A 25000-nucleotide genomic window follows, 5' to 3' on the forward strand; every position below is an offset into this window, starting at 1 on the left:
ACGGAGCAGGCAACAAAGGGCTCCTTTACCAAAAAATTCTCAGAGAACAAGGAAACATTAATATTAAAAATCTGATACTGCTGAAATAACTACTACTTTCATTATTCTTGGGCTCAATCTAACAGTATTGCAGATTCTTTAATCTTAGTTTCCAAGTTAATATTAAAAATACAAAGTAGTTTAATGGTCATTATGTGTGAACATCTATAGCTATATTTAACATATATCTAATCATCAGGAGTAACACACTGAACACATAACAATAGTCACTAAAGTAAATGCAAGTAAAATGGTAGTGGAACATGTCCTTTCTCCACTGCAAGCATATAGATTTAAATATGCCTTGGGTTAAAAGACAAGCTTTGTCATCAGATTGATTTCTAGTTGATGGTTTGTTTGCTTGTGCATATCACAGATTGGTCATTTGTTTGATTTAGTTGTATGTAATGGGCGTCTGCTGAAGATCTGAAAAGTGAAGTTTATGGCAACCTGGCAGAACCTTAGCCCAGCTGCGTGAGTCTCTGAAGACCCCCTCCCTCCTGACGTGTTGGCCCTGATTAAAGTGAGACACTGAAGACAAACCTGTCACTTATTAAAACTCTTTCACAGCAGAAGGTTTTGCATTTTGAGTGAGATGTGATTCCTGCATTATATCCTGTATATAAGTCAACTGGGAGATGTCATAAAAAGCAGAAGACAGAAGTCATTTGGGTACTCTTTCCGCTGAGGAGATGCATGACTTTGGGCAGCTCTCTCTACCTCTTTATCTTACTTACCCCATGCTTAAAATGGGGCTAATAAGGCTTATAATTTGTATGCTTAGTATGCAAATTGGCAAAGTAAAGCATGCTTAAAAATTGGCCAATGAATTTGGAAACATATTTTTCCTATTAAATCTGTAAAAGAAGAAAGTATCAAAATGCGGTTATCTAATTGCGTCTTTGTAAACTGTGTGGTGTAAGTATAAATGTGACTACTACGTATTATCTCTTTAGAAAGTCTTTTTGCCACAACAAGAATAATGGCAGCATACTCAGCAGGCTGCAGTGGGATGAGATAGCATGCTTGCAGCATTTCTTTGCAGCATAATTGCAGCACCAATGAACCATGAATTCAGCCTAATTAACATAACTGGAACCACTGCAATCATGCTGCCATTCAATTTACTTTTTGAACATTCTGGTGAAGTATCATGGTTATACTGTTTATTATTGAAATGCTGTAGAGAACTGTCCACTTGCTTTCTTGCTGCGGTCTTGATGTATTTTTATTATTTCAGGGTAACTAGAGCACTTCAGAAGTGGAAGATCATTGGTTCCATTACTGTATCTACACATAATTCTGTATTTCTTCCTGGAAAAAGTAATTAAACAATTTAGGGTACTACAAAACTCAGAATGAGAATACCAAAGTCTGAATTTCCAAGTTAGATAAAGATTCTAAGTTGTAACAAATAACTAATGGCAAATAATTCTAGAGCTATTTTTGACAAAGACTACATTCCCGAATTTTAAAAACAGTGTTTTCTATTACTCATTGTAAACACTATACATGGGAGACACTTTTTTAGAAGAGACTGGATTTTGCTCCATAAAAATATTTTTTATTGTTGATACTATTGGTTGTGCTACAGTAACATTAGAAAGCCACCGAATAGTTCAGGTACTGCTGTTATTGGCAACAGGGCAAAATAAGCAGGTATTTTGCAGAGAGATCAGGGGACTGTTGAAAAAAGCAATAGCTAATAAATAGCAGAGCTGGAAATAGGAGGCTTCCTGCATTTGTCTTAGCCATTAAGCCAAAGGTCCTTAATGGTAGCACTGAAGCCATTTCAGAATGATATACAACCAGGAGTTACTTCTACCATTTGTGACAGAATGGACCTAAAAAGCTCAGGAATCACTGCCGTGTTACTTTCTGCTTGGGAATAAGGGCAGACGATGGAGAATGAGCCTTCGGTTTTTCCTGTAGTTGGTTTTATGCAGCTATGGTATTTTACCATAGCTCCAAGAAAATCTATTCAAGATTAATGAAATACTTAGGCAGGGGGAGGTTAATGACTTTAACATGTAGAAAAATAGAGAACTTAAAAAGAGTGTTTTTTTAAAAAAAAGAAAATAAAGAAAACAATGAAACTTGCATTAGAATCTGGAATTGTTGTGGGTGGAAAATGCGCTTAGTTACTACAGGATGATTCTATAATTTGCTGCTCAGAAAGTCTCACATATTATATACGTGTATAAAAGTCTGGGCTTCTGATATAAACAATTCTGCTTTTTCTGAAGAATGGTGTTGAGACTGGTTGTTTTCATAATATGAAACCAGTCCACTGAGGGCGAGATATTATAAATTACTAATGGTGATAAGCAAGCTGTTGATGAAATGAGCATCAATGCAAGAGTGATAGGACTGTGGAAATTTAATGCTGCTATGTTTGCGTTACAACTTCTCAGTAGTTGGTGTTTTTACAGCAGGATGTCTTGTAATGCAGCAGTCTTATCTGGAAATAATGAATGATGTATATCACTAGGGTATTATTTGAGAGGATAGGGTAATCTCCCAGATGATTGTTTGATAGAAGAAGGCCTGTTTTGAATCTTAGGTTGTCTAATAATTTCTTACCAACGTGTATTTTAGGAGGGCTCCTGGGTTATATATCAGCTGGATGGTTTGAGGGCAGGGGCTGTTGGAAAAATGAAATATGGTAGTTGTAGAAAGTATTCCAAGGTGTTTTCTCTGTTTTGAGGAGCATCTGATTTTTCCTTGGGTGTGTAGCTTCAGCTCTTTTCATTTGTGTGCTGATTCAGAAAATTCTGTAGTCACATTGACTCCCAGACTCGAGATTTCCCTTTGTTCATTGCTGTTATCGCTGAGGATGTTTAACTCAGGAAGATGGTTGTTACACTTTTCACTCTAAGCATCAAGTATAAATTTAGCATCAGAAAACTTCAGACCTTTTGAAATAGCCATTTCCGTCATCTGTTTCTCCATGTCCTGATGTGACCTTCAGTCAGCATGAAGCTCTTCATATGAAGCTCTTTTCTACATTTCTATTGCAGTGGGGGTAGAATTTATCACTGCTCTTCTACTCTTTGCTTTTCTCTGTAAGATGTTTGATGTCCTCTGAGAGGTGGGCATTTGCTTCTGTCTCCTCCTCCTGCTTCTAATGCTTCTACTGTTTTCCCCCAAACCTTACTTTTTAGGTGGCACTGCAGGCGACCATCTGATATGTGTGTAACAAAGATAATCAATGCTTCTTTTCATATGGATGGGTGTTCAGCAGAAAGTAGAACAGCTCGAGGCAATCTTTCTGAAAAATGAGGGAAATGAAGGCAACTAAAAGAATTTCTACCGCTATTTGAAAGTGTAGACCCATTGCTAGTTGAGGTAGACGATTTAGTGACAGTGGACGCAGATAAGGCTGAGGTAGTCAGTGGCTTCTTTTCCTCAGTCTCAGGTTGTGTCTCAGGTTGTCCAGAGAGGTTGTGAGTCTCCATGCATCCTCGGAGGTATTCAAGACCTGAAGGATAAAGCAGTGTGTGTCTTGGTCTAGCCTTGTAGTTGTCTCTGCTTTCACCTGAGGTTGAACTTAAATGACCTCCTGAGGTTCCCTCCAACCTGAATTATCCTGGGATCCACTGAACTCATACATACCACTTTGCCCTGTTCCCCCGATGGGAAGGTTATGATGTTCTCTAGCAATCTTGTGCGCAGTTTTCCTAAGATATCAATTGCTCCATTCGTTCCTTCCTAGCACTGAAGTTATATAGCCAGTAATATCTGCATGTCTTCTCTTTAATGCAGTTATCGCCACAACACCTGTGGGAGATAGACAAACATTACGATCATTTTATTAATGGAGAACTAGGGTGCGGAAGAAATGAGGTGACTTCTTCAAGGTCTCTATGTAAAAACTGTACCGGATTAGAGAATTTCTCCACTGGTCACATCGCTATCTTTTCCTTAAATCTCTAGAACTTGCACTTGAATTTATGAAATCAGTGTCTGCGTTATTTAATCTATAATATGCATGTCAAAAATAAATAGCATAGATTCTATTATACCTGTTGAATTACATAAGAAGTGCAAAGCTTTTGTTCTAGCAACGGGCTAGACTCATGGACGTACTGCTAGGTTTTGCAGGGTCTCAGAGGCTCACAGAATTCAAATGCACACTTGAAATTTGCTTGATACAAGTAGCAAGACTTTATGGACTTAACAGGCTTTAAAAAATTATGCCTTTTCTGTGAGAGCATATTTGAGGAAGAGTTTAGCCTCATATTGTCTGTATTCAACTCTGTTCATAGCAATGTAGGTCCAGCAATACAGTGAGATACTTTTTCCAGAAAGTCGTTAAATGTACATATATATATATAAAATATATATATATACACACACATTTATACATAAATATATACAACCTTAAATATGTGAGTAGTCAAGCTAAGCTCAGCACCTGTGAGACTTCCTGTGTGCATATATCTAAGTTGGGGGTGAGGTGGACCCTGCGGGCATCTCGGAGGAGTTGGAGGGACCTCCAAGCGTATCAGAGTGGAGAAGAAAGACTCGCTGATAAGGTGCTTCTCTTTCTGGGTGAACTGGTAGGTTGCTGATTTAGCTTTTTGCAAATTCTAACTTAAAATTAACAGATAATGAAGAGTATCGAGTGTAGGGTATACCTGTCAAGTTTTGAATTTTTGTTTTTATTTGGTCACTGATATGCATCATTTATGTCCTGTGTGTAACTCGGAGTCAAATGATAGACTACAGATTGTGTTGTTATTGAATAACAAAGTATAAAAATCTAGCAGTCTTTATCTTTATCTTGTTTAGCAGTGACTCTCCTTCATCATAATCTCTTAACAAGCCACAATGGCTGCCGGATGGTTTGGAATGCCTTTTGTCATAATTCTGGGTTTTAAGCGTTGCTTTATTCACTCTTTTCTCATAAGGCTTAATATGTTTCTTAGCTGAGACTCCTCAGTTGTACATTTATTAAAGGTGGGGTCAAGCAAAGGGCTGGCTGTGGTTAAGGAAGAGTTGAAGGAAGTGCAGTGGCTCCTTGAAGACCGAGTCTGTGAATCAACCATTTGGAAATAAAGGAAGAGAAAGCAGTGGCAATTAAAAATCACAAAAGGCTATGCTAAGCATCCAAACTATGGGAGCGATCATGGCCCTGCAGAATCTTATTGCCAATTTAAATCCTGCAGCTGCAATGTGTAAATGTAGGAAGATTACTGAACACTGATACTTTCAGAGTTCAATAGTCGTGCTTGTTATTGAATATAGTTGCTGAGAATTGTCAGAAGAAAATATTTGGAGAGTAGTTTGCAAGTAGAGATCATATTTCTAGTTTAGTGTGCAGCAAAACCAACACATTTGAATGCTGTCAGATCTGGTAGAAATAGAGAATAACTGTTCTGTGGTAAAATATTGCAAAGAAAATAATCAGTCTCCTTGAGAACCAGTGGTTTTATTGTTCATAGGTGCAAAATCTGAAGTAACTCAGACCAAATGTCAGAAGTAATTTGAGTGTTTGGTGTGTTAAATCTAATTGCACTATTTCCACAAGGACCGTTGTATGTATTCCTGGCTGCTTCTTATGCATTTATATATACTTTTAAGCCTTTTATACAAATTCAAGAAATAAAGTCCTAGAAGACACTGAAAATTGTAAGTTGGTAATTCTCATCGAAAGAAAATGATCAAAAAAAAAAAGTTAAGAAATGTGTTTGTAGACAAATGTAGACCTTTTCTATGTATGTATTTGCAGATGTTTTTGGATCATTTAATTGCAAAATAATTACTAAGTTTCATCTTTGATATCTATCACTGTTTTATTTTTAGGGACTTTATTTTTTTTAGTCATTGCTGGGCACTTAACAAATAAAAAGAAGGAATATATTAAGGAGAGGCCTGTAGGAAAAAAACAAAAATGTTCATGAAGACTTCCCTTCCTGAACCTCACAGTGGTAGCTTCAGTAGAAATAAAATAAAGAGGAAAAGCCATAGGTAAGCAAGAAGGCGTAGGAAAAAGAAATGGTTAAAACCTAAGAGAGTGGTGATCAGCTGAAAGAAAAAAAAAAAAAAGAGCTGAAATTCTGTCATCCTTGAGACTGTGACTTAATGCAGTGGTGAGTGAGCTGACCACAGCCGTAGTGGTTTACAGTGCCTCGTCATGACCTTATGCAATGATATGAACTATACGATCTGATTAAGTCATATTAATGTCAAATCTCCTCTTCATGCGGAGGTCCCTACATCCCTTTAGGGATGTTATCTCCCCTCAGCTCCAGTCTTGCCGAGATCCCCTGACATATGCAATGCCCATCGTCCGTATATTTTTCTATCTGTTAGCCAGGTCCATTTGATGGTGCTGCACGTGTGTCTCCTTCCACCATTATTATTCAGTAACTTTGACCAGAGAACCGTGAGGGTTTTTCAGTAGCAAGGTGATTGCTCTGAAAGCTGGTTCTCAACTAACAGTCTAGGTTACGTAAATAGTGAACACAGTCCCTGACTTTTTGCTCATTGCCATTACTTGCCTCAAATTCAAGTATAAAAGTTAAGTTTTCCCCTGATCAACCTGTTTGCCAAAGCCCGAGGTACTTAAGGTTAATGTGTATTTGTTGTTGTTTTTTGGAGAGTTTCATCTCCTACTTTCTTCACAATGAACAATGAAGGAAGAGGAGGAAGGAGCTTCCAGAAAGCACCGAAAGTTACAGATGATCCATCCAGAGTTAGCCGAATGCTCTTGTGAGAGCTGGAAATTTCCCTGACACCGTTTTGGCACATAACACTTCTGACAACCAAATATTTTCCAGTCCGTGTTCAGAATTACTTGCAATGTCAGTTATTGCTGATATTTGTACTATCTGGCAAATTTGATAGTTGATGGGCACATCATGTTATGAGCCCTTCTCCCACAAGATGCTGACCATGCTCAAATCCCTTTTTCCTCAGTGTGCTAGGAAAGTGTGCAGCATTTCGCATGACCTATGCAATATGCTTTCAGTATGCACAGGAAGAGCGTAATAAAATATAAAAGAATGATATAACTAGGATGCAATGCCTTCTTGAAGTAAGAAAACATTTGATCTGGAGAGGAGAGGGAAAAAGGGTCTGGATAATAGAGACAATAGGAAAAAATATGCAAGATAAAATGCTGCTGTACAAAAAGTAGTTTCTTGGAACCAAAGATGGTACAGCACCATAATGAAATTAAAACAGGGTTAAGGGAGTTTATACTTTCATATAAGTACTGGTACCTTTTGAATTAATCTTACAGTCCTTCATATATATATGATCAAGCAGATTACCTCAAAATCACAGCCAGTTATATTAGAAATAGCTTATTACCTTCAAACTGTTGATTTTTTTTCTTTTTTTCCCAGAAATTAGTTCTGTAAAACACCAATTGATTTTAAGACTTCCCAATTCAGATAAATAATCCAAAACAGAACCTTGATCATAGCTAAGGAACTAAACACATTTTATTGTTTGTTCAAAATTGTAGTGAGAATATGATCCTTTTGTTTAAAGGACCTCTAAAAATATTCCAGTAGTTATTAATGATAACTTCAGTGAATTGGAGATATTGCATGTTCATCATGTTTGGTATCAGAAATTAAAAACTTTTTATAAAAGAAGTTCTCACTGTTTCTTATTTGCAGGGCTTAAATATCACCTGATTCTGACATACTTGATGTGGGAGACAAGGAGACAGAAAAGTTGTCTATCCAATCTTCTTCCAGAAGTTGTAGCTATGTCTTTCTATCCTGTAGGCATGTTCTACTGTGAACACACAAACAAATTGTCAAATATTTTTATTAATTTATTCAGAAGTATCATTTTAAGCCCTCTCTTGGTAAAACATTTTCTTTTAATTTAGAAGCATGAGTAAATGCCTTATAGAAAGCTGAAGTTAAAATCTGTGTCTTGAGTCCATCTTGGCAGAAGTGTCAAAATGGTTTGGGTTTTGTATTACAGAAGTACTGCAGAACATGAAAGTCCAGCTCTTTGCTTGAGCTGAGATTAGATCTGAATGCAAGGAAAAAGCAACAAAGGTCCACGAAATATCTGAAATCTGCAAATACTTCCTTCCTTTCTTAACCTACACTTTCATTGCGTGACTGTAAAGAACAGCAAATCTTTGTTCTTTCCCTCACAGTTCCCATTCAGTCAGTTCAGAGAAATAGGCAAAAAGTTTTGGGGAGCAAACTTGTTATCAGTCTTCCTACAGTTTCCATCTGATTCTGTCAGTGAGCACATCAAAACCATGAGCTTACAGCTACTTCTAAACATCAGGGATTTTTTTTTTAATTGAAAATTTGTATGTGAACATAGTTGATCTATGTGAAGTTCCTCTGTAATTTTAAAGCTTATCTGAATTCTGGGTTGATTAGCATGTCTTGCAAGTACTTCAACTATGATGTTGGATTCAAGAGGGGGAATTATATCTGCTTTAGGTGGAGTGGAGAAAGAGGAAGCATTTATTTTGGTAAGAGCATGTTCTGTTCAAGTGGGGTAAAGTTAGAACCAGAGTTCTAGAAAGTCATCCATTTCTGAAAACTTCTTAAGATGTTTCTTGGGCCTGTATAGGACAAAGCTGTGTTTCTCATCACAAAAAAATATATATATGTAAGAACATCTCTCCCTGATATCCTTTGTGCCTGAGAGGGAGGTGCTGGTTTAGCAGAGGGCATGTGCACAAAGAGAATTGTCCATAGGTTCAGTGATTCATATGGCTGGAGTACAGAAGACTATAGTGTACAATATGTAGAGTTGGAAACATGGCAAAAAATTGATTTGTACTTTCTTACAGCCCAGCTTGTGGTAATTTAAATCTGAAAGAAGTTAATAGAGTAATCTTGTTTATGGATCATCAGCTGCAAAGGTGCTGTTGAAAAGCTTGTGTCCTATTCACTAACAATACCTGTATCTAAACCCATATTACAATTATTCAGAGTCAGACTATGACTTCTCTGGTTGTCTCAAAACATGATAGCAAATACAATTTAAAAGTGGAATGCTCAAATCATTGTACTTATTCTTTAGTTTCATCTCAGCAAGGTTACTCTTTTGGAAAGCCATCATAAAAGCAATCCACTCTTTTTGGTTAAAAGTCATGCATATGATGACAAAGCACTGTTCTTCCATTTATATCTGTATTCATCCATTTAAACTCTAAAGATTTCCAGCTTGCTTCTTGGATTTATAGCCAGCTGGCTGCTATGTGTAATATGAACATACTCTGACTGAGCATGAGATGTTTTGTCTAGTTTAACTCGTAGTTGTAATGTTCATTCTAGGCTACAGCTCACCTGCATGCATTTAGCATTCGCTGAATAAGTTCCCAGAATCATGACTTACTATCTCACTGTATTTGTACAATCTACCATTATTAGAGAAAAGTTAAGTTTAAAAAAAAAAAAAGAAAGAAAAAAAAAAAAGAAAGAAAAACCTCCTGGCACTGAACTGGATAAAATGAATATGTTCAAGATGGTAGGTCATAACTGAGCCAGCTCATGTGGGATCGGTGCCCACTTTTTGGCATTTACAATAAACTTTGGAACGACTTTGTAACATGAATGTTTTAATAGCAACTGGAGAGGGGGAGGAAAGGCAGGAAAGAGGGACATATGCACTCTTTTTTTTCCTTATGCAGGCTAGATTGTTGATTTTTTTTCCAAAGGTAATCTAAAAAGCTATACCTGTTTGTGAGCAGATTTCTGCTGTCTTTGCAAAAGGACTGAATATTCTGCGCAGGTGGAGGAAGTTCGCTGGAAGTAATATTCTGAAATGTCCACCATAAATTACTGAATCATCAGGGAGAAACTTACCTGCAAAGAAAGAATGCATGTTAAAATGCATTTGTATACTTTGGCTTGGTAAGAAACATTATATATGATTATTTTTTTCTTTTTGCAACACTGTGGGGTTCTGAGAGAGGCAGCAGAACTATTAATTAGTAGTACTGATCCCAGATAAGGTCATAATATGCCATAGAACATATTAAAGCCCATTTATTCTTGCCAGCTATCAGAAGGAGCCTTTACATATTTGAAAGGACCATTAGGTTTCATTTACATACTCAGTTGAAAGTGGTATGCTTTGCTTCCAGTGGAACTGCCAGTGGCAGGGGCTGAACCAAGCTGAGGATTGGCCTCCAACAGGATTGAATTTCCTTACTGTTCTACGCAGTCACTATTTATTATCCTACCACTACTTCAGGGCAAAGACTGTCTCTCTGTGACAGTGGATTGAACCCAAAACAATGGAGTCCTCAAAGTCAGGGTGTCAGGGGATTACTATAATAAAAAAGAAAATAATTGAAAATATATGTATCAGAAGCAATTTTCCACAATGAAAGAGGTGGCCAAGGAATCAAAACAGAGCCCTCAGGTATATTGCACAACAGAAAAACAAAAATGTGTTGGGCTTTAAATTGCACTAGCAATCTGGAAAGGATTTTCCATCTGGAGCTATGTTAAGCGTTAATAGTGAAACCTGGGTATTTTTTCCTTTGATCTCTCTTCTAGCTCATATAGAATAATAGGATCAAAATAAAATGCCATTTATATGAACACCTTGTTCTTTTGATCTTAGCAGAAAAAATTCTGTCTGCAACTGCAACCTAGCACACAGTGCATCTGCTCCTTTAGGTTGGACCTTATAATTTGTCATGACTTTTAGTAAATGGTGACACAGCCAATTTTTTGTCTAGTTCTTGAACTTAGTTATTTTTCTCCTACAAATCCTTAATTACATTTGCAGGAGAACAAAGAGAGATGTAAGCAGGATCAGGAAACAGGTGATGTACAGGGAGTCGCACGTACTAGGTGACATAAACTTTTCTATGCTGCTGCATCTCAAAATAGAATGTTAGTAGTTCTTTGACCACGTAGGCAAAAGTATTAGATTAGTCTGCTCTGAATAAGAGAGCATGCATGGTTCCATGACCCTAAGAACAAATCATTAGTTGTGGTAGTTGTGATTATCTTAGCTACTAGGGTTTGGATCCCTGCTTTTTCCAGCAGGAAAGTAACGTGCCACTGATGTATGGGGTGGCACCTTGTCTTCCTCTGTTTCTGCAGAGGCCACCTCTGGAGGAAGGAGTGACGAAGTCCTACAGATGGTAATTATGGATCCCCTTTGCTGTTACGTAGAGATCTGCAGTACAGATGATCCGCAGATGAACATGGGCACCTTTCATCTCTTCGTTCAGCCCGTGCTGCTGGTCGGTAGTGCTGCTTTGGAAGTCGTTATTGTGAATGCTTACTCAAAGTGAAGCTGCTTCTTCGTGCTCTTTCAAATCTCTTAATAAGATTCTTCTCCACCGTAGACTTTGGCTGCATCGAAACAGCTGAGTTCTGTTTATGGTGATGATTGATGGTGCCCCTTTGTGATCCCTGCTTCAGTTGTTGTAACCTCCGAGAGCAGATTAGATGGGCATGAAGTGCTGTGCCAAATGAAAGCAAATAAACCCAAGTCCTGCAGGCCACCAGTGCCATAATTACTGCTGTCCAGGAAGAGGGATTAGCAAGTGTGAAGAAACGCTAGCTAGAAGAAATCCAGTGGCCAAGCAGTATCTTGGGTGTCAAATGTCTCTCAAGCTTTACATCCCACTGTCATTTATATTTAGCTATTAAGCTTATTAGATGGAAACAGCCTGCTTGTTGTACGCCCAATGCGAGGAGCAGCCCTGTGCGAGTGCTGGGTAAGTATTTAGACTCTTGCTGATACCGCTGTAGTTGAGGTTGCTTCCTGTGAGCTGTACTGCAGTAAGTTTTGCTGCAGACTTAGCTTAGCTGGATCCTTGTGGTCTGCCACAAGGTAAGAGTATTCATGAGAGCCATAACCGTAGTTCAGCTGATGCAAGGTAACTTGTTAAGTGGTAGTAAATTCTCCCCTGTTCTTGTAGGATATGCTATTCTTAGTCTTACGAGTATTACAGCGTAATTTATTGGGTGTACTAAAGATACCTCATCTGCTCTAACCAAGCTTGTTTGAGTGCCAAAAACGGTATGGACATACTCGTGCGGTGCTCCACTGAGAATAATACATCCTGTCGAGATCACATATCCCTGCGAACGCGGCTGCTCCGCTTCCGGGCCCGGTGCTAATTAGTAGAGGGCCATGATAAGAAAGTTTGCTGCTGTACTTGTCTCAAAGGCAGTATCTGTCAAACTCTTCCTTTCAGTCAAATGTGTGCATCCCTCTTCACCTCTCACCAGTTCTCCTTTGTATGCCTTTACACTGTAAACGGGGCCCAGAAATCGGTACTTTTAGAAGTACCTTTGCATGAATTGATGGAAGGACATAGGGGTCTGGTGGACAAGAAGTTGGAGAGTTATGAAGATTATTAGTTTTTCTCCTTGCAATAAGAATGTGATTGTCCTGCTTCTGTGGTTAGCATGGAACAAGTCTGCTCTGTCCTGAAGTCAGTGGGGTACAAGTTAATATAAACTAGTAAAGGAATAATAATAAAACAGCAAAGTCCATGTTCTTTTCTGACATTAACAGTATAATCCTATTGCAGTATAAGGCCAAGCTGAAAATAGTATTTTCTGATGCCTGGATAAGTCTGATTTGCATATATACAAAGTGTATGAATAAAGCTATAAAAGTATACTTAGCATTTTACTTTTTTTCCCTCCTCAAAAGTAATTTGCTATTGTTCAAACTTTCAGCTTTCACTGGTTTTGTTTCCAAAACCCCAAAAGGAAGAGAAAATAACAAAAGTCCATAAAGGCAAAAGGGATATGTTCTCATTTCAGTTCACAGAATTTCCTGCCTTTAAACAATACAAATATATGCCCTTAGGTCTATAACGTGCTGGAAGGATACTGAATCCTTGAAGCAGATCAAATTAACAGCAAGCCCACTATAGCAGTGCAGAGTTTTACCAGCACGTCCAATAGATCTCAATGAGGATTCACTGAGTTTTAGCTGTGTTGCCAAGCTTTACAAAATCCTAAACTGCTGACTCCGTAAAAGAATAAAAATGTGAGCAAATTCTAAGCTGAATTGGGTGCAAATAAAATCTGATGCTTAATAGTTGCAGTCGTTCCCTGTTCATTACAACCCCCTTTTAAAACAGTTATTAAATAAAACTTTGAAATATATCAGCAAGCAGCATGGGCATGTATGTTCGCTGTGTCAAACATGTCAAAGTGCATTGTTTCCACCAGTTCTGGTGCTCTGTTCCACAGGCTGAACACGTATGGGCCTTGCTTCCAGCCGGTCAGCACGGGAGGATTTGGGAGCCTGGCTTCCACCACCATTAATATTTTAGGGTTGTTGAAGCGAGACATTGGGTTGAGCAGTCGTTGCCAAGCTCTTTGCGTCTCCACAGGTTTCTGGAGGGCTTGTTTTGATTTGCAGTGTGGTCCTGTCCAAAGTGACCATTTCCACCCCACAACGGATCGTTAGCTCGAACCCTACCGCAAGCGTTTGCGGCACAGACTTTGGGTGGAGGCACCATTTTCCCCGTTGTTCTCCTGCAGATAATGTCACCGTGCTAGTACATGCCAGCAAACATGCATCTACGGTAACAGTGCTGCTGATACTGCTACTATTTTCCTCTTTTTCCTACAAAAACTGCTTATTCCTCTTCCTGTTTTATGGACCTTAATATTTTTATTTTATTTTATATTGAATTATCTCAATAGGTCACTCAGCAATGGGCCACGTACCTTAATAGGTAACTCAACGACGGGCCGTGTAGGTTTTGCAGGAGTTTGGCAGCGTAGACTCTGCAAGGAGCCGCCGGGATGCGGCGGCAGCTTTCTGGTGCGGCACGTTAAGGGACAGATTCTCAGCTATCTTAAACCAGCATCAGAGAGCCAGGCTGATTTATACCAAAAAAAAGGAAGTCCACGGATGTTTTCTCCTTTCATGGTATTGCTGCTAGTAGTAATAATGTTTTTAGAGCTTTCTGAAAAAAACCTTAATCCTTAAAAGGCAGAGAGATGCTGCCATTGTACTTCTAGAGAAGAAGAAAGACTTGTGGTGTTTGGACAATGAGACACTGACTCACTGGCAAAGTTGGGCTTAAAACTCAAGGTTTCCGCTAAACCACTCTGCCTACCTGAGATGCAAATGTGTATGTGCTTACCCTTCAGTTGTAGCGTAGGGAAATACCAATTTATTTAATACAGTAGCACATTTTCAAACAGGGGCAAAGGCTCTGCATTGCCATACAGTCCTCAGGCTTGGGGGCAACCTTACGGTTTTAATGCCCCTGTGGCTGAGATAACTGTACCGTAGTCCTGTGTTTTTCTTATTACCTCATTGTTGTATTCTTGACAAAATGGGTTTTAGATTTTTGTGTGTATAAAATCATTTTTAATTTGTTTCTCTGGCTTTTTCAGATAATGTTAGTTTACTTCAGTTAAGCCTTCAAGTGAAAGTAGGCTTCATTGCTTATTTATTTCTTGGGGTACCTGAGAAAGTGTTAAATAATTAAGGTGAAATACGTGTTTTCCTGAGAAACGCACAGAAGTTTGCATTTGCGCAGTTGAATGAATTATCAAAAACAGATGTGAGCAAGTGGAACATTTTATATAAATTTATTAAAATCATTATTTACCTGTAAGTTATAAGACGGGCTTAGTTGCACTCGTTTGTTGCCAATACATACTGCCAATAATCTGCCAAAAAGCAGCTTGCTGGCAAAATCAGTGAAATGGTTAGCTTATGCTTGCACAGAACATTACAACCCTGAGTCAAATGAAAACCTACTATAAATGGACTCTTTGATGCTGGATTCGCTGGAATATGTTATTGATATATGGTATACAGTTTATATGGATTATGTATACTGTGCAAGAAATATGGATATCTATGAAGCGAAACTTGAGATGTAATCATTTAGGACAGTTATTGTTTTCAGTATTTGCTATGAGTAAGATCACACAGTGACTGTTCGGCTTTAAAATACAGGCTAGTCATGTGCAGCCCAAAGCACTAGAATGCTATTTGTTCAATTAATACAGCAAAGCTATTGGAAATGTAAAATATCTGACATCTATACAGAGTAATTTTAAAGGCAACTTTTCTTTTAGGAACAATTTATACATTACATAAACTTACATTTTTCGTCCAAGTATCATTTTGAGAATAGCAAGCTTAAATATTGGAGGCCATAGGGAAACATAATATTACGATAATGTTCTTTGGTGCGGTTTGGAAGGTTTTAGGAAACATTTGGAAGTATTTTTCTCATAAAGTCACTTAACTATTGAAGTGTTATGATAGCACTCCCTTCTGCATTGCGTATGTTGCAAAACAGTCTGTTTAAAGGGGACATCCATTCTAAATATCCTGATTAGAAGGATTTCCACAAAACAGGAAATTATATGCTACAGGATCCTGGTATTAGTTTTAATTAAAAAAAAATAATAATAAGCAGAAGCCTGGATGATTTAAGGTGTAATATCAGTTTTCAAGCACCCATTTCCAAGTCTGTTTAGTAAGAAGAGATACTGTATTGTCTGGAGCTATATGTGAAATTTGCATTTTCTAAATAAGCACTCGGGAGCTGAGTTGTTTTTTTTCTACTTAAGTAAGCACTAATAAACATGAGCAATCCCTTAGGATACTATAGAACCCTAAAAACCTTGCAGTTCTTAGAAGCCTGGCTTTTTTTTCTTTTTCCCCATGGTGTAATCCATTCTTTTGAAGTTCTGCAAAAGCCAAACTTAAGTCAACAATTTCTAAAGTTCTGTCAGTCCTTATCAGGGTGGCTCTCACTGCTCCAAAAGTGTGCCTACTACCTTGCAATGTCCTTGTAGCAGTCTGATGTTTAATAGTACAGAAAATTAAAATTACCTTTCTAAAAAGTATTGATTCCCATCTTGCTCTAAATACATTTTTTGAAAATTGTTTTTGTGTCTTGCACAAAATAATGCATAAGTTATTTTCATCTGCATTATCAAATTGTATTGTGGTTCCTTACCATTTTTTAGGGGAATTTTCGAATGATCACCTTTTAGTTAATTAAGAATAATGCTCTTAGAAATTATAACTCTGCACAGGTTCTTAAATATATTTAAGATGTGAATTCAGAAAGAATATGTTTACGGTGATATTCTGAAAACAAAGGGAGTTTTGCCTATGACTTCAGTGGGCCCGGTGTCACCCTCCCAATATTAAAGTGCAGTAATCATCATCTGATTTTTTTTTCTACTGACCTTAAGTGATTGAGATATTGCTGAAGTAATTTGTCAGTGGTGAATATGTAACGACATGGAATAATCCCGCAAGTGCTGGATTAGAATAGGTATGCTTTTGTCTGAAATGAGTAGCAGCATACAGGAATCAATACAAGGCGAGTATAGCTTTTCAAGAACTATGTTTTGTATTAGTTTCACCTGCCTTTGTCCGTGTTCTGCATAGTTTCACTGCAGGCTCATGTTTTAGAAGATGGTACTTTTCCATGTATTTAGGGGAATTAGGGTTGCAGGATGCTTCGGTTAAAATCCTGATCACTTAGTATGTAGGCTTTACAGTGCATCCTTAAGCAGTAATTTTAATGTTAGAAATTCAGATATAATATTCAGCGTAGAGTTAGAAATTGGGCATCTTTGACACAGTGTGAGCATTGTTGAATCAGACTGAAACTAGATTGGAAAGATAAGTGTAAATTCTAAGAAAAAGTGAAATTTCTTGGCAGTGTCAAATACTAGATACTGGGGGATTTCACTCAGAATATATTTGGAAAGCTAGGTGGAAGATACGGTTTGAGGAAAGGGAGAATTATTATGTTTCTCTTCTATTCTCTTTACTCTTGACCTCTCTGGTTTCTTGCCTACATCATCGTCTGTCCCCATCTGAAGGACCAAGTCACTTGTCACTTAGTCAAAAACAACTGCCTGTGGTTGATCTCGATCCAGCCTTAAATCTCTGGCAGTATCTCTATATCCTGTCCGCTTATCCACCGTGCCACTAGATTGACAAGGGTTGTTGCGTTCAGCTGATTTGTAGCCAGAAGAGCAGTAGTTTGGATGATTTGTCAGAAGGAGGTCGGAGCTCGTGATTGCCGTTTCCCTGGGTCCGTCCTGGTGCGTACGTTGTATGCCCCATCTTCTCGCCCTCTGCCCAGGATGTCGGTCCACAGGCAGAAGTTCTGCTGCCCCTGCCAGCCTTAGCTCTCTTTGACGCTGTCGTTCACGTTGCTGTCCCTCCGGCAAGCTGCTAGCAGCAACACCTATTACACGCTTGATGTCAGAGTGTGTGGAAGAAGTTGCCTGTGTCCAGTACGTGCAGCGTGGTCCAGCATTCAAAGACCTGGGCCCAGTGTTGGGCCACCCAACGCAAGAAGAACACGGTGGAACGGGTCTGGCGGAGACCTGTGGGCATGGCTAGGGTGCTGCAGCACAGGACGTATGAATTGCCGCTCAGAGAACTGATTTTGTTTAGCCTTAAAAAGAGCAGGCGAAGGGGAGATCCTGTTGCTGTCTGCACCAACAGGATGGGAGGGCGTAGAGAAAGATGGAGCCAGGCCGTGCCTGGAGGTGGGCGGTAGAAGGATGAGAGGCAGTGGACACAAGTTGGTGCAAGAGAAATTCCAACTAAATACAAGGAAAAAAAAATCACCATGACAGTAATCAAGCACTGGAAAAGTGGCCCAGAGAGGCTATGAAATCTCCATCCTCGGTGTTGTTCAAAACTCAGCTGGCCGAGACCCTGAGCAACCCAGTCTAGTGGGATCTAACTCTGAGCAGGAGGTTAGACCCGAGATCTCTGCGTGCCCCTTCCAATGTGTGTGATTCTCTGCTTCTGTATTTCTCTCATGTCATGCAGAGAGGATACTTCAGAGAAGATTACGACAATGGGAAATGATTACATATCTCAAATAATATTTCTGTTTTCCTGTATCTTCCACCTCGCATACAGAGAGATGCTGCTAGCACTCCAAATCTCTCTGTAAACCCTGCTTAGTCTGCCCATGAAAGTGTATATTCTGCTGTGGGAAGACAAGCTCAGCCACAGACCTTGTATTTTCTTTTGCCTCTCCCTTCTCAGTGCTTAATCTTGGCTCTGTTCAGTTTTCTTTCTGTTCTCTCTCTTTGCTCCTAATCCTTGTCCATGCTTATAAGCCCCTAATATTTATATGGCATTATCTGTGTTGGAGATTACTGCTGACAAGTAATCTCTTCCCTATTCTGAATGAAGAATTACAACCATTGCTACACACTAGGAAGTGAAATTAGATCACGGAGAGTATGTGACAACTTCACTGAACCCTAATATCAAATGAGGCATCCCTAAATATTAACTGGGAATCTTCTTTCCAGCTTTCAGGTTTGAGCTGTAGCACAGCTTTGGAACACCTGACCACACTGAACAACTGTTTTTGCTGTATAGCAAAATATGATAGTAGTGGCACAGAAAAAATGTCAAGAAAAAAATCACTGAACTGAAATTACTCTCCCAGTTTTGTGATTCGATGCAATCTCTTGTGGAGTAAGCAAATACAAATGCATCAGTTTTACTACTGTCGGGTGACTTGTAACATTAAGTATAAAAACCAAGGGTATACTGATTTAGTTGCTGTCTGTTGCAGTTTGACCTCTACAAAACTGCTTTGGTGACCATTATGTTTTTTCTTAGGACACAGCGGACAAAGTTCTAAAAGCTCAAAAATGTCCGTGCGGTTGTGTTTGTGCAATGCCTGGCCAGTAATACGGGTTGTGTAGTTTTGCATTCATTTGTAGTAGCTGCGGAAACAAATTCAGTGTGGGAACAGGATAAAATCTGGCAGAAATTAAGAAGGGACAAAAGTAGAATTTTCCCGGTCGTTGCAGTGATCATCACTGCAAAATTACTGTCTGTTGCAACAAGTATGAGCCCAATGGGCTCCCGGTATTAGAGTCGTATAAGCTCTTCAAGAACCTCTATGGTACTTTAGGCCACATAAATTCCGCTAAATACTACAGTTAGCAAGGAGAAACTTGTGATCGTGTTTAAAGGAAGACGAAGGAACTTCCCCGGCTGTGAGTTTGTTAAGCTGGGAGTTACACCGTGCCTGCGCAGCAATGCCAAAGGGAATGCGGCAGCTGCCCAATGTACGTGCTGCAGCTCCGAGGCCTGGGGTAGGTTGCTAATATACCTGATCGCGACTGTCTGGGATTGCGAGCGACCCTCCTTTATTTGGCCTTTGGAGAGCTGTTTATCTTATATTCTTTTATTATTTCTAACCCTTTTAATGGCAATATAATTTTATCCACTCTACTTCCAGAACTGTCTTTAAGTTTACTTGCAAATCTAAGTAAAGGTACAGAAGTGCCAGTTTTTCAGAATTAAAATACTTTTTCAGCTTCTATCCATTCTTACAAATTGTTCTCCCTCACTGAGAACAGCTCTTCTAAACAGCAGACAAGACTCAAAACTTGCCTTCATAATTTGATCTAACCTAAAACAGCGCTTCAGTTAGTCCTTCTAATGTGGTTTCTATTCATCTAACAGTGACATCATCGTCCTTCCATTCTTTTTTTGTTGTTGTTTTTAATAAAATAGTGCACAAAGTGGCCCTTGGTGCCATGAAAAGAAACCAATTCCCAAAAGTAATTTTTCATTAGGACAAATGAAGTGTTGTGAATAAACAGATACAATGTAGCAGGACAACATGTTATGAAAGAGCAAGGGAAAATGCACGTCTGTTTTAAGAAGTACATGCGTTTCCTGCACGTGGGGTTTCATGGCATAAATGCGAAGAAAATGCATACTGTACAAGTTGGGGAGGGTAAAAAGCTGGCAGTCAAAATGGCAAATATTCAGACAAATTCAAACTGACTTTTAGTATATGGAATTTTCATTGTGCATAAGCTTAGTTAATTTTTAAGCCATCGTTCCATCTTTTTAACCAAACATCTCTAAGCAGGATGCAGCAAGCGAAAAGTTTTCGAGGCTTACTGCTTTTAGGGTCTTCATAAAGTTTTAAAATTGTCTGTTGAATGTCAGAGAGCCTCAAAGATCGGAATAAATAAAAGAAGAAAAATATTTTTAGTTTCTGAGAACAAGTCATAGTATTAAAATTAGAAATCTAAGTTTTTCATCGTTTGTTTTGGACTGTCTTTTTTAAATATATAAAAGTGAGTTATTCATACTAGTAAAACACTTTACATGTTTTTAAAATATAAGGGAAAAGACCTTGTTGTATCTGTTGAAAGTGGCAATATTTGTAGGCTTTGGTGATATTTTTTCTGGAAGATCTCACATGTGCAAGATTTCACAGCATCGAGTCAATAAAAATAAAAACGCCCATATTAAAAATAGAATACTGTGGCATTTTTATAGCTGATCAGTGTGCAGTGTGTAACTAAGATGAGAAAAATGGATGTATCTTTATCAATGACTAAACCCTACGCGTTTGCTCCTGTAGCTCACTAGGTTTTTTCTTAAACGTAGGTCTGTTCGATACCCAGCAGCCTCCTACCCCGTCTTTGCTGTTCCGCATCCAGCCTCTCTGCGGCTGCATCTTCTGAAATTAGACAGGGATTTCAGGAACTCTGATGATCTTTATGGGAGCAGATACTGTCTCCGAACGAACCGCTGGAGCACAGTTTTGCATCGCTGACGTTGATGACACCCTCTGTACAAACAAGCCCAGAAGTAATTAGCTGGCAGAGGAGAAGGAAGTGCCCTGGCTTCAGCATGCCAAGACGGTTGAGATCTAGGGATGGAGAGGGGAGGCGGAGGGCACAACCATTTGGTGATATTGGTGGGGAAATTTTTTTTTTATATGCAACGCAAAACAGAAGCTAAGAAAGCATGTTTTAGGCCCGTTATCTTGGAATTCAGAGGCTAATTCTGGCTATTCTGCAACCCTGGTGATTTTGGACAGTGTGCTGAACCTGCATTCTGGTTTGTTCCTCGGTAAAGTAGAGCTAGTTTTTTATTTCCTAATTTTGTTAGGATTCTTAAAAGATTTCAGGTTATAGTCATCTTTGAGATTCCTAGCTGGATGGCAATATAGAAATCCTGCGTGCTCGTGATGTTTATAAATGACCGAGATCTGGGCAGGTACTGGATGGAGAGATGATTCTGTTTAAAAGGAAGCAGAAAAGAAAAACTAATATGAGTCTGGAAGAGGAAAAATGGAATAGCTGGAGCAAGAGTGTTCCGCAGAAAATGTAAACACAAAAAATGTGCTAAGTAGACATTGTCTTTCTCCAGCATACTTTTGGGAAATGCACATGATCCGGTTTAGAGGACTTCGTATTGCTATTCGTTTATTTTCAGGTCATTTATTTAAGTGTCATAAAGAACATTAGCTAGTGGTTAGGGACTACAATATCCATTATATCATTCCAATCATGTGGACAAGTTTATACTGTCTATGATTTACAATGGTCTTTCTGCCGTTAAAATTGTTATATCCAGGTACAACATTTTATACATAGTTGTGTAATAAAATTCAAGTGGCCGAACCCAGACACGTCTTCCAATCAAAGTCCAAAAGAATTAATGCTTTTACATGAATACTGTGGGTTCCAGCAAGAGCAGTTTATGGCTCTCTGCCTACATCTTTTATCATGTCTCCACTGTTGTTAGTAAAATATACAGAACTACTTTATGCCAAAACAATGGAAGTTAATGCAGATAACTTGTTCCAAAGCTAACCATCAAATAAATCTTTTTTTAAAAAAACTGTTAAGTGAAATGGTGTTCTAAAACTTTTAAAAATTGTCAAGATGATGAATACTGTGTGTGTAATACAAGTAAATACCGCAGAATTGATTGCACACACATGTCTTAAATAAAGGATATTAAATAGTTTATTCCAGAGAGAAATCGGTGAAGTTTTATCTAATATTATTAGAAATTCTACAATGACAGATCAGATTTATGAGGACTGGAAACTAAGAAAAAAACCTCTTCAGAAGCAGGAATGGTGCATTGAATGGACGACTGGCTGAGCGATTAAAGGCAGACAGGAAGAGACAGCACACCTGGGTAGTCCTGCCTCTCACGCATCAAGTAATTCTTTTTCTGGGAAGGAGTTTTCAAAATTTGTTAGTTCAATTTGATTTGGTAAAACAATTCTAAAAACAAGTTACTATCTTGGTCTTTCCCATAATGTAGGCAGGATCCGAGGCTGGCTCACACCTTCTCGTTTTTAAGGACTTCATTACGCTGCATAGCATTGTATCTCTTCATCCTGTTATCAGGAGGAATAAGGGGCAAAAAGAAGAAGTAGCAGTACGGTACGCAGCAGCGGGCTCTTGAGGACTTTATAAAATCAGGTGGCTTGCTTAATTATAGTTCTACATGTGTGGAAACTGTGACCCCAGTTTAACGTTTTGGCCAAATTCACAAGCACTGAATGAATAACGGATTCTGCAGGTATTTTGAGTACTGTTAGCCTAGACTAGCATTTCTGGGCTAACCCCAAAGCCATCAGAGACACAGGCTGGTTTCAGGGCGAGCCGAGCCGAGGATCCTGCGATGGCTGAGGACCTTCTGATAGTCATTGCTGAGGAGCGCACGGTGCTCTGCGACACGCAGGGATGGTTGCCATGGTCTCGAAGTGGGACACAGGATGGGTAAAAAGACATTAAATCAGTGAAATAATAAAAAGGCCAAAGATGATTTTGCTGCTGAGGGGAAACACTAGGCATGAAGAATTCCTGCTTCTACTCTCAATTCAGTCATGGACTTCGGGGCAAGTCATTAAACCTACTTCTGCTTCAGTTTTTTCCCATGCGTAAAAACATAAAAATCTATCCTCACAAGGATGTGAAGTAGTTTAAAAAAGCTGTGTTATAAAATTTTGTTTGTCGCAAATGGCCGTTGACTGTCCTCAAATTGTTGCTTCCCCCCACGCACTTCCGAAGGAAAAGACGAGATAAGCAGGTGATCTAAAATACACAGGACCATCTGGGGAGGTTTGGCTTGGTGTCCTAACTGACAGGACACTACCACGCGGCGTTAGGTGTGTTTAGGCTGTCACCGACATGGCTCAGTCCTGCAAAACATGATTCAGAGCAGGAGTCTGGGCTCTGCGTGGAGTTTTGCTGGGTGTGAACTTGCTGCCTTTTTCTTGGGTATCTCCTCAGAAGGTATCACGAGCAGGACGTGTGGATTTTGATTTGCAGAAGACACTTGATAAAATTCTACCTTAAAAGCTGTTAGCAACAACAGCCTTGCTCAAAGTGTGAAGGACCTTATTTGTAAAGGTGATTAAAGTTTGCGAATTGGCTGAGGGTGGCTAATTCATTGAGATGGAAATAGTCCAACTCTGAGACTCATTTGGGATCCTCTCTTGTTTATAGTATAGGTAATTGATTTGGATGAGGCTATTGAATGTGATTGAACTTTTCTGATTGCATCCACAGAGTAGATATGACAAGTAATGGAGAGCAGTTAAAAAATGTAGACCTCGTAGGTGATTTGGTCAGTGAATAGAAAGTACAGCTTAATGTAGATGAACGTAAAAATAATATGCCAAGGGACAGCAACCCAAATCAGAGAATACATATTAAATGGAATAGCTATGCAGCATGCTGACTTAGGAAAGGGGATTTAGGGGTTATTGAAGAAAAATCCTCAAAGCAATTAGTCAAGTGTGTGACTGCAGTAAACCTCCCGTAGTGTGTGTGTGTTTGTATTTTGGTAATAATTTCAAAGGGAAGGGTCTGTTTGTGTTTAAAGATGCTGCAGAGTAAAGTGGATGATTCCAGGATTTAAGAATATTTGTTTTGACAAAAAGCTAAAGAAGCAATTTGTTCCCCGTTCCGAAATGAACTCGTACTGTGATTGAGTAAAACTCCGCAGAACTGTGGAGGAGGTTGATAAAGTGGAGCAAGTGTTCACTTTAGTAAACAGTTCAATAAACAGGCCGTAGTGTGTAAACATTCAGAAATTAAAAGGAAACGGAAAATTCAAATGTCTCCACTTATCTGGAAGAACCATAATCACACTGAAAGGCATGTAAGTAAATAATAGTATTTGGGTAAATTAACTTGAGGTACAGAGTGAGGATCCCATGATGGCCGTGCGTGTAGCGCTCCTTATGTTAATTTAGAGGAGTCACGTTTGAACGAAGGAGTTTCGCTTCTTGAGTATATGCTGAGCGTGGACCACAATTCATCTCTACCTTAATTCAAATAGTATAGCTAGATTTGCATAAAGTGTTACGTTTCACGTATTGCAAAATGAGTCGAGTGTCCTGCATGTAGCTCTGCTCAGATGTCTGCTGCTGGTGGGACGGGTTTTCTGCAGCGTGTGCAAAACCGAGGAGCCCGGCGCGTCTCATAGTGCCAGGGTTACCTTGGGAAAGTCACCTCATACCTCTGCCTTGGTTTCCCCATCTTCAGCTGTGCTCATTGCTCACACCTTTTCCAAAAAAACCGAGGGTGGTTGCTTTCACCCTGGGAAGGGATCGCATGGCTGCTGCTCCCGTGAAGGGCTGGAGCAGCTCTGCTGCATCGTGCTTCTGCAGCTGCCGGGAGGAGCCAGCCGTGGCCTGGGCACGCTGGGGATTAGGCACTTTGTACTGGTATGCAATGCTCCAAATATACGATTTTCTAACGCAGTAAGTGTCTTGCTGCTGGGCCCCCCTCAATTTGCAAGTGTTGGACCAGAACGCGGTATCGTGAGTGATGGACAGATCCACGTAGCTTTATCTTAGATGTCAACCAGGAAAAGAGTACGAACTGGACATCAGTCAACTCTGTGAGCAAATAGACAATTAAAATTCTCTTCTCCTAGGGATCTTTTCTTAATAATTTGTGATAGCTCTTTTTAAATGGCCATTATAGAAATCAGGCAATGATGGTTGGTTAAAGAAGACTCACTGCCATGCCACAGGTACGTATTTGGCTCATATTATTAGACCGCTGGCCCATATTATTAGTCTTTCTGTGTTAGCTTTCATTTACCTTTTATGAAGTACTTTGCTGGTCTCGGTCTGGACTTGGACAGGATTGATGTTAGAGTGAACACCACTGCATTCGGCATTTATTACCAACCTTATCCATAGTCTCAGCAA

The 25000-nt window shown here is 39.2% G+C and overlaps 1 protein-coding gene across 19 annotated transcripts in view; it reads left to right on the plus strand.

Moving 5' to 3' along the window:
* GTDC1 (glycosyltransferase like domain containing 1) overlaps window positions 1–25000 on the plus strand; it is a 195537-nt gene that overhangs the window by 131175 nt on the left and 39362 nt on the right. The gene's annotated exons all lie outside the window — the stretch shown is intronic.

The sequence above is a fragment of the Dromaius novaehollandiae genome, chromosome 7 (genome assembly GCF_036370855.1).
Source record: "Dromaius novaehollandiae isolate bDroNov1 chromosome 7, bDroNov1.hap1, whole genome shotgun sequence".
In the NCBI taxonomy this organism is placed as follows: domain Eukaryota; kingdom Metazoa; phylum Chordata; class Aves; order Casuariiformes; family Dromaiidae; genus Dromaius; species Dromaius novaehollandiae.